Consider the following 10,621-nt stretch of genomic DNA (forward strand, 5'->3'; position numbering starts at 1 on the left):
TATTTCCTTTTTCCAAAAAAGGGACGCTGTAAATACTTTTTTAACAAAACATTTATACATAGATAGTAGTAGGTAGTTGAAAAAAAAAGAAAAGTTGAGTTTTTGTGAATAAAATTTGATCGTCTTTCTTGTGGCCCCTTTAACTTTTCCACTCCAATCGGAGACATACTAAATTCTCACCGAAATTAACTTTACATGTGTTTCATTTTTGGACCTACCCCGGTGATTTTTTGTACAAAGGTGCAAAATGGTGGTGGCCAAAATGTGACGGAGCTCTAATTTTTGAAAAGAAAATTTGGTGGGCAAATTTCAGCCAAAAAACGGCTAAAAAAAGGGCTTTTAAGACTTTGTGAAAAATTGGATCATTAATTTTTTCTGATTTTTTGCATGAAAGTAGACTAACATCATTGGTAAAAGATGGCTGAAGCAGATATTCGCAAAAAAAACGAATCGTTGTCTATAACAATCGCTATTTATAAGCATAGATCAATGTTCTTGTAGTCATATTATTAAGTTTTATTAGTTTTTTAAGATGAGATGTCACGGTACACCCCTGTCTCTATGCCCCAGTGGATTTCAAGCATCCAGTGGGGTAGGATGTGAAAAAACTGAAATTCACTGGGGTGCAAGTTATTTTCTAAAATCTGACCAATTTTTTCTTGATTTTCACTGGGGTAAGAGAAATTTATGGGCAATTCTTTGATGTAGAGTAACTAATAGTGCTATTTTTCGAAAGCAGTTGATGAAGCGATTTTTAGGATGTGTTCTTCGCACTTGTTAAAGGTAGAAATCTTGATGTGTTCTGAAATTTCGTATTATGAAAAAATTGATTTCTTCTGGTGTGTTCTGGAATAAGGAGACAGGGGTATTACTAAAAGGTTGACGTGTTCTTGTTTCCTTAACCCAGAAAATTGGAAAGCTTTCAGCAAACATCTTTCTAGGCAATAATTAAGGGTTTTGGAAGTCAATGCTGGCAAAAACGTTCTCCTAGATATCAGAACACATCCTGCCATCAAGGATTTATTATACACTGGATATACAAGTAGCAGATTTTTGCCGATTTCTCGTGAACTAGCTATGTCCGCAGTAATGATATTATTATTCACTCTCCTTCCCTCATTAAATGTTTTTTCGAAGCAAACTTAATTGATAATAAACCAGCTGCGCTGGAAGGTCAGCCCTAAAGGATAAGATAGATCAAATGATAAGCTGGATCAAGAGAGAATAGCAAAAAGGATGTAATCACATCTACGAAAAATGCCTCTACTGCCCATTCAAAATGCAAAAATTGTTGAAAAATGCAAAAATGTGCTTGCAAATCTTTAAACAGCCTTACAAGCAACTTTGAGCCTGGATTTCGAAAAACCCTTAGTAACTCCAGGCCTGACTCGAAAAAATGGAGTTGCTTATGAAAAAAGTGTAACAAGGTTTGAAAAAATTTCATTTTTAACATAAATCTTTAACAATGTTGTTTTAGATAATCATATAATTGTCTATAAATATAAACAATATTACTATTGTACAATATTAATTATTTCTTTGCAATACATTTAAAATATGTAATACTCTCTAGTTGAAATAAAGTCTTTAATTATTGTCCAATACCAACGTCATTCCAACAGCAATAATTCCAAAAACAAGACATTGAATTAGATACAGGATAGGTATACTGAACCAAAAATTCATTGCAGCATCATAATAGTCCAATAACGAATAAGCTTTGAAAAAACATTGATTAATCTAATCGTGAAACGTGATAGCGTTTAGTAGGATACGTGAACGTGTGTATTTGGCCCAGCGCGCTTGCGAAGGGGCCTTTCAAGAGGAACTTTCCGTGTGTCTGTCCTGTCCTGTCTGTCCGCAGTCCGTGCCGTGTTCTGTTTTTCTGTCCTCTCACTTCTATCCGTGCTGTGTTTGCTCCTTGCACTCTCTTTTCTATTTTGTAAGCTTTCGCGCTCTTTACATTTACAACTTCAACACCAGGCGCTTCGACTCCTTCCTTGGAAACATGAAGAAGAAGTTTGGGAATGAACTTGTTTCTTCAAAGACTTTGTGCTTTAGGACATCCTGATGAATCAGTCTAAAATTCACACTGCAGACACGTTTTGCCACTTATAAATATTTACATACGATTGCTGTTATTTGATCCATATTAATATTTTATCATATCCATATTGTTGCTGATCGACCAGTAATTCTTCATATTATTCATCAGCTATCACTGTTATTGGAATTATCCAAGCTGCAAGGTATGTAAATGTGTTATTATACTGTTGCTAATGAATCGAAAGTTTAGCTTTATAGTTTGATTAAAACTGTTTTCTCAAGAAGTCCATCATATTTTGTAACCTTCTGGTGGAAAAGCTTTCACTTAAGATCGCCAGTAGAGCACACTGTGTGCGTTTTACATACAGTATGTAGCTTAAGCGAGCAACCAGTGACTGTCTGAAAAACCGCTATTTTACTTACAGGCGCTCGATCGGGCAAGTCAAAAAATTTGTGTCGGGCAACCATCATGCATCAATAATATGTTCTGTTCACGTTGCCCGATTTTCAAAACATAAATCCCAAGTAGGCCCAATCACAATGTCAGAAAATTTTTTGAATAGCCAAGCCCTTTTCTACATCACCATTCGCTTCAAGTTTTCACTTCACCCACCACACCACAGCACAGATGATGTTACGCAAGGAAATCGTCACAAGCCATAATGCGCGTTCAGCAGATTTTGAAAATGAAAGTGTAAAGAATAAACATTGCTGAAACGAGTTTAAAACGCGGGTAAAAAGTCCTTGGCTGGTTTGTGAGCCTTTGAAATTTGTTTATTTTGTATTCTGATTGCTCTCTCATGATGCCCCGCCATTATGAAATTTTGTGTCTGCTAAATGCAATTTTGGGATACTTTGCATTACCAACTTTTGCTTGCGGCAAACACTTTGCCACATAGACCCCTTTCATGTGATGTCATATGTTTTGGATTACCTTGTTTAGCCTGAATAAAATATATTACAAATTTGGATGATAGAGGCAATATGCCTCCAACTTTGCCTCCGAATTCTGTCTCTTTTATTCCAGATTTTGCTAAAAAAGACCATACAGAAAAGAAGACTAAGCGAGAAAATCAAAACAAGCTGAAAAATTATGAAAGGGGTCTATTGAGTCCCATTTAAGTTTTTTTTCGTCCACCTTCATTGAAATTATCAACTTGAAATTCACTGACATGATCGAGCCAACTGACTGGATTTGGGGATATTTTATAACGCAAACGGAACATATTATTGATATACGCTTAAGCAACAACCAGCAGCAAGACAGAAAAATTTAAACACAGATTCTGTCCTTGCATCTTTGAAAATGGCTGATAGAACTAAACCAGGATTGACAACCAGCTTATTAGCGTTTTTTGATTGCCAGACGATTTCAATCGAACGCAATCGACGATCGTACCAAATCGAACGCAATCGACCGATTGAAATTCGATTGTCGAATTGCGTTCGATTTGGTTCGACTGGTTAGATCGTTGATTCCGTTCGATTGAGATCGTCTGGTGATTGGTGTTCGATTGAGTTCAATGAATTGATTTTTTTTATTTTTTGTTTTTTTTTCAGCTTGAAAGTCAACTCTCGAAAACTTCTGAGAAGAATCATTTCCATCCATTGTCATCACTGGTGTTCGAGGCCAGGTTAGTACTTACTGGGATGATTTTAATTGTCTTATAAGAATAGTATTGGGCTATTCCAAAGAAAAATTGTACAGGGGGTATTGACGAACTTTTTTCACTAACCCCCCTGGAAAACTGGGATAACAAACTATCCCCTGGAAATTAGGAGTCAACACCCCTGGAAGGTGAAATTTTGTGAAAAAGGGCCTGGAAAGTGACTATTGATGCCAGTTTAGGAGGAGAGAACCCCCTGGAAACCTTTAACCCTTTCCGGACGCATGATTTCACGGCTATATGACGCAAACAAAAATTCGATTTTTGACTGACTTTACGAAAATTGCAATAGAAAGTGATTGATAAAAGAAATCACGATAAGTAATACCTAATTTTTTTCACATGTAATAGGGGTTTTGAAATACCAAAAAAAAATTTTTAAATATGGCTGACACCTGGTCACGTGACATTTCGCTAAATGCTCAGAGCGCGCCGGCCCATTTTCCCTTTCCTATCTTTCACCTTACCTGTTTATTCCACTTTCTGAGACTTAGTTTCTCATTTCTGACTGAGTTTTCATACCTGTCAATCATTTTTCCATCAATTTCGACCAATCTAATTTTCGCACCGAGTGGGATTCGAACCAAAGACCTACAGATTCGGAAACCAGCGCTCTATCCATTGAGCCATAGCCGCACAGCAAAATTACGCAATTCATAACACATTATACCGAACTGGCAAAAGACGGGGGTAATGTTATTATAATATGGGTAAAAGAACCCCTTTTTTAAACCTGACTGAAATTCGAGCCGTTACTAGCAACCCTGCGGGGCCCAAGGCGCCGAGTATGCACCCGGCACAGTGACAAGCCGTTACTAGCAACCCTGACCCTGACCCAATACCCCCTGAATCACGGAATGATGGATAGGAAAAATTATCGGGGAAAAAAATTGCTCTGCGCGGTCTGTGCATATAGCGAAATCTGTCACGTGACCGAAAAATCGGTAGATTTTTTTTCGGAAAGGCAAAATTTTTGACTTTGAATAAAGAAATAGAGTAAAAGGCATTTGCTTTACGCCTTGAACTTTGAATATGATTTAGAGAATTGAATTACTGACCGGGTAAAAAAAATTTCATGTCATAAGCTTTCCAAGAATCTGAGTAAAGTGATTTTTTGTCCAAATTTTTGAGCAATTTTTCCCTTACAGATTTAGCCTGAGTAAATTTGCAACAAACATTGAAACTTTATAATTCTTGTTGTAAACAAGATATCGAAAAGCGGTTTTTTGCAGGTTACGGGAAATTTATCTCAAAATCATTATTCAAAACCATGTTATTGTATTTTGGCGCAAAAACTGTTAAAATCTTTTACAAAGCTATGGGCCACCCGGTGGCCCGTGCGTCATATAGGAACACGATTCATGGGCCACCCAGTGGCCCGTGCGTCCGGAAAGGGTTAATAACCCCCTTGGAAAATCTGAAAATAACCAAAAGGCCCTTGGAAAATCAAGGCTCAGACCTCCCTGGAAAAGTTTGTCAATACCCGTGAATGGTTAAAAAATGGAATAGCCCATTATTTTGCTATAAAACAATAGCAGCTGAAAAACTTCTTTCCTCCAAGACTATTTTAAGTCTTAAATTAACCTTTTTTAAGAGTATGAATTAATGCGAATGACCAAAATATTTAACCATTAAGTTTTGCGGTATTTAATAATGCGAATTGGGCCAAATTCGCATTAATTAGCCCCGCATTAATTTATACTCCTAAGGTATTCAAAACCAAATCAAAAGTCAAATCTTTTGTACAATAAGGGGTGACAGATGATGATTCAAATTTTTTAATTAGCCCCGCATTAATTTATACTCTTAAGGTATTCAAAACCAAATCAAAAGTCAAATCTTTTGTACAATAAGGGGTGACAGATGATGATTCAAATTTTTTTCTAGAATAATCTAAGTTAATAATGGTAGCAGCCCCAGCGGACATCAAAAAATTTTCTGGTTCCCAACTTTTGTCACTCTTTTCTCTAAAAGCCGGGTTAGAAAGTTTGTAAAAAGACCCGAGAAATCAAAATTCAATAAAAATGAAGGTCCGCTCCTCAAAAGCTTCAGCGTGGGTGGCTGCCAATATGCCATTGGAATATCAGATAAGTCATTTTTGCCGACCACCCGCCCGCCTGGTACTTATAAGACACGCTGCGACAGGAACAAAAGAATTTTTCGATGTCCACCCTATCACCTTTATGTCGTACAATATACATCTTACTAATTTTTTTTTTTTTTTTCTTCAGATTTCAAGACCACCCTTCACTCTGTGTGAGGGGTTATACTCAGCATTATCAGCTTAATCGGCACTATCAGCTCAATCGGCACTATCAGCTTACTCAGCATCTATCACTATCAAAATTTACTGAACTAAACTTACTCAGCTCACTGAATATTTGAAATAAATATACAAAACAATTTTACGTCTTTTTAATTCGTCTTATACTCCTCATTCGACACCTCGTGAGAAATCATGATATCCATAGAGGCTTACCGTATTTCAATAGGCAATTTTAATGGTACCCGGCAACTAGACCTCCGTTCCATTTATCGCCATCTAGTTCTAAACTCATCTTTTTCCAGCAAAGGCATTTCCCAGGTTCTAAAACCAGCCCCATTTTTATTTGCGACGCTATATCTAAGCATAGTTCTAATAACCTATGGTGATATTGAAACTAATCCTGGTCCTGTCAATTTGCGCAAGGTAGTCCGTGCATCTTACAATCAAGGTAACGTAGACATATTTGGTCCCCAAGCAGGTACTCAATGTATGTATATGTCTACATCCGCGATATTATACTCTCATTTAAAACTTCTAAGAGATTGGGAAAGGTCTGATCTTGATATTATACTAAGGTTAGGCAATGACCTATACAGAGGTCTTGGCTATACTAACGAATACATCGATTTGACCGAGCTGCCTTCCCAATTAAGCATTGAAAACGATGTTATTGAATTTCAACGTACCCCTGTGACTGTGTCAGTCTTAAATGAAGACAGCAGAGGTTTTATTAGACCACCTCCTACTTTTAGTTGTGGAATCTTTCTAGCATGTGGCAACGGTACTGCATTTATGTTTGGCAACAATAGTTTTTATGTCTTCGATTCCCACAGCCGAAATTCAGATGGTATGATTGGTGGTATTACGGGAACATCAGTCTTACTCGAGTTTAACACTGTAAGTGATCTAGAAGAATACTTAAAAGCATTCTATTTGAGACAGTTTCAAAACAATATTGTCGGCTTTGAAGTTCAGTATATAAGAACTATAATTCCAGGTTGGACTTTGATAGATGCACGCAACAACGTCAGAAAGTTCATAACATAAACCAACCATCAGGGGCTGAACAAGACTCAGGCTAAGTAACAAAAATCTAAATTATTAATTCAATCTGCTCAGAAGCTCGAAATCACACGCTGGGCCTTCACGCCGCTAAGGCTTCTTGTTTCATTTATACCAGCATAATAGTGGCGTTAAAATTTTGCAAATAGATGGTCGCCGATTGAATTTCTGTAAAAAAAAAGATAATGTATAAAGTAATCATTGTAGTAAACTCTCACTTTTTTGACATTATATTATTCATCAAAATATCAATTGACCACTATTCAAACTTTTAATGTAGGTCACTTTTGAGGCTTCAGTGATTTTAAAGCCTGAAGGGCTAGAGCAAAGTCTTTAACCTTTCCCGGACAAGGAAAAGTAAAGCCACTAAACTCAATGTTTATAGTACCTTGTTTCGATTTTTGTAGTGTCGCTATTCGAGCTATTGGATGGGAAGCAATATTTCCGTCGTTGATAAAGAGTCGTGATATTTGGTTATTGAATGATCCCTGCATAGATGACGTTTCAAGCTGCGAGAAAGATGCAAAAGACGTGTTGTGTATAAGAAATTGAATGTTGACACCGGAAATTTCCAAACTTCAACCTCAAAAAAACCGCCTTGCCACCACATGCCTCCAAAGGATTTTCATACCACAGTGGAGAGCCAAGAAACTCAAGTCTAATGTATGCTAATTTCAGCTCTTCTGGGGACAGTCTTGGAAAGATATTTCCAATTGAAAATTTCGTGTCACTATAAGCATTTTGTCTGAATTTTTTGTCTAATGATGATTTTCTCGCACCAGATTTCACAAATGTATCCAGCTTGGTATGCTAGCCTTACTTTCAAACCATTTTTTGCAAATGTACAAAAAGAAAGAGCTAGAGAACTTTGTTAGAATAAGACTGATAAACATTCTTTTAAATCAGACATCTTCGAGCCGCCATGACAGTTGTCCTTTGCGGACACAGCTTGAACATCAATTGTTTTCTGAAACAATGAAAATACAATGATCGCTCTCCATCGTTTTATGAGTCGTTTATCCAGTGTATAATAAATCTTTGCTGCCATAAAATGATGATAAATTTAAGTATACAAATGATGAGGTTTAGGGCTCCTAGAAATAAGAACACATTGTTTGAAAAAAAAGTTCAGGAGAAGTTGTCTCCTAGATAGATAAGAACACAATACTTCTAAAAAAATGCTGCACTGCCTGTTTCAAATTGAAAACTATAGCCTGAAGCCCTTTTTAAACCATCATGGAGATGTTATGAGGCTAGACAGGGAACTGCTTTTTGGAAAACTGTGTAGGTTGACTAAATAATGTTGTATAGATATAAAGTAAAAGTGGAGCATCTACGGAAGTACCTCTGAAAGTAAAGGAGACATAATGAACCTACTTTTGAAAAGATATAGTGATTGGAGGAGGCGCAACCATGGTTTGCGCCGACGGAAGGAAATTTTTGATTTTGGACTGTTATCGTATTTGAGTAAAATCAGTCCCCTTTTTCTCAAATTTTGGAACTTTTAACATTTTATTCAATATTAGATAACCTTAAGGTCATCATTTTTGCTATACTGACGCACTTTTATTTTATTCGACCGCGACGGACCCATATTTTGTGAAGATTTCATACACATGAAATATTTCCGACCATATTTTTCGATCATAACTTGCTATCTACTAAAGACAGTAGCTTCAAGTTATTTTTGTGTATTTCACTTTCAAGTCATGGGTTCCATGAGAGAAGGGGAGATTCTAGTGGGGTGAACCTTTCGATGTGAAAATTCTACTGGGGTACGTCAAAATCAGAACATTTTGAGTGGAGTATGTTTGGATTCTTCCTTATTTTCAGCTACGAGATTCCAAAAATTGAAAAAATGGTCCATTTTTGGGAATATTTTTCACTGGGGTGACGAGTGGGGTGGATTCCACTGGGTCACAGAGACAGGGGTGTCACGGTGGAGAGCAATGGTTTGAGTTTTCTAGAAACACTTATTATTTTTTAGCTGAAAAACGAAATCTTTATCTATAAGAATCACCATTTATAAGCATAGATCAATATTATTTTTTCTAAAAGAAGAAAATGTCACGGTAGAGCGCGTAGTTTGAGTTTTCTAGAAACCTTATTAATTAAGCTGTGCATTTTTCTGATAGTGAATTGTTTTTATAAAGAAAAGCGTTTGATAGCTGTTTTACTTTTTTTCAAAAGTCTTTTTCAATAGAGTTGATAGTTTCTCCCGATAGATATGCTTTTTATTTTGTCCAGTTATGCCTTATGTGTTTCATTGTTTCAATGTTCATTGATTAGTTTTAATAACCAGGTAGGTCCATAAAAATATCACTTGTTTCCCGATAGGGGCACTTTCAATTTTCAAAGCCAAAACCTTCATAAAGCATAAAATCCTTCTAATTAAATTCGAACCTTTTTCCGGTTAAACCTATTTTCGGACAGGTCAATTTATTCAATTCATTCTTTGCAGAAAGATACATAAGAGCGTCCCACCTTTTGATATCAAAAACCAAAATAGACATAAGAAGGTACTTCTAGATTTACAGATAAGACATCACGCATGTCACAAAGTATTATTTGCAAACATTATTTAATAACGTGCATTTTTAGTTTCAAAATGTAATTCAGCAATATTACTCGCCTTTTTGGCCAATATTCTTTCCAAGAGGTCTCTCAGTTCAAGGCGGTAAAAGCTCATCTTTAATCAAGGTCCACGACTTTTATCTCTTCATTTGCCATTGACTATTTATTGGTAGTCGGGCTCTTTCATTTTATCTCCATTAGCTTAGATATTTCATCGTAAGACTCCACGAGATAGGGATGTCGAATTGCGTCAAATTTCACCGGGCTTGACTTGAGTCTAGTTCCTTTTTACACGTCAGGGTTTGCCTAACAACGTTTGCCTATTAAGTTTTTGTAGAACCTTAAAAGTTAATAGCAGTAGCGTAGCCTAAGAGGGGCACAAAGTTTGTGTAGGAGAGAAGATTTTTATGTCATTATAATGATCTTTTAATACCATGAAAATAGATGATTACAGTTTCATAAAAATCTAGTCTCCTACACAAATTTTGCGCCCCTCTTGGCTACGCTACTGAATCGGGTGTACAAATAAACCCTGGGAGGCCTTTATATCAATATGCTGTCAACGTAATCAGAGTTCCTTGCCAATTTTATTTCGTAGAGGTCGATAGACCTGTGAATAATTATAATTCTATTGGTATACAGTTTATTGTAAAAAGGACCAGGCGAAGATAATTAAGCTACCCTGGGGATAAGCTAACGTAAACAGAACTTCTTCAGGTAATTGCTACCATAAATATATGTTGACGATAACGATAGCTTTAATGTAATCCGATTCTTTCATTTTCTATGGCTTCTTTATTCATTTAAGAAGATCTTCTTTAATCCCAGTGAGATAATAGACTACGTTTAAATTAAGAATTTAGATTCCAGCCTTAGAAAAAAAAATTTATCTTAAAAAAAGTCTCCAAAAGACATTTTTTAGGTAAAACTTCAAGTGAATTGTATCTGTGCAATTAGGCAGAAATAAGGGTGAAAATACCTTTTTCTTATATTTGAACATATGTAG

General features: G+C 36.2%; 1 long non-coding RNA gene across 1 annotated transcript; it reads left to right on the top strand.

The window, feature by feature from the left end:
- Positions 1-1,805: 1,805 nt before the first annotated feature.
- On the top strand, positions 1,806-6,121 carry LOC136817356 (uncharacterized). The gene is made up of 3 exons (XR_010848072.1): positions 1,806-2,249; positions 3,607-3,680; positions 5,945-6,121. It is a non-coding gene; the product is annotated as an uncharacterized lncRNA (long non-coding RNA).
- Positions 6,122-10,621: the final 4,500 nt, after the last annotated feature.

This window comes from Clytia hemisphaerica, unplaced genomic scaffold, assembly GCF_902728285.1.
Source record: "Clytia hemisphaerica strain Z4C2 unplaced genomic scaffold, Clytia hemisphaerica genome assembly, whole genome shotgun sequence".
In the NCBI taxonomy this organism is placed as follows: domain Eukaryota; kingdom Metazoa; phylum Cnidaria; class Hydrozoa; order Leptothecata; family Clytiidae; genus Clytia; species Clytia hemisphaerica.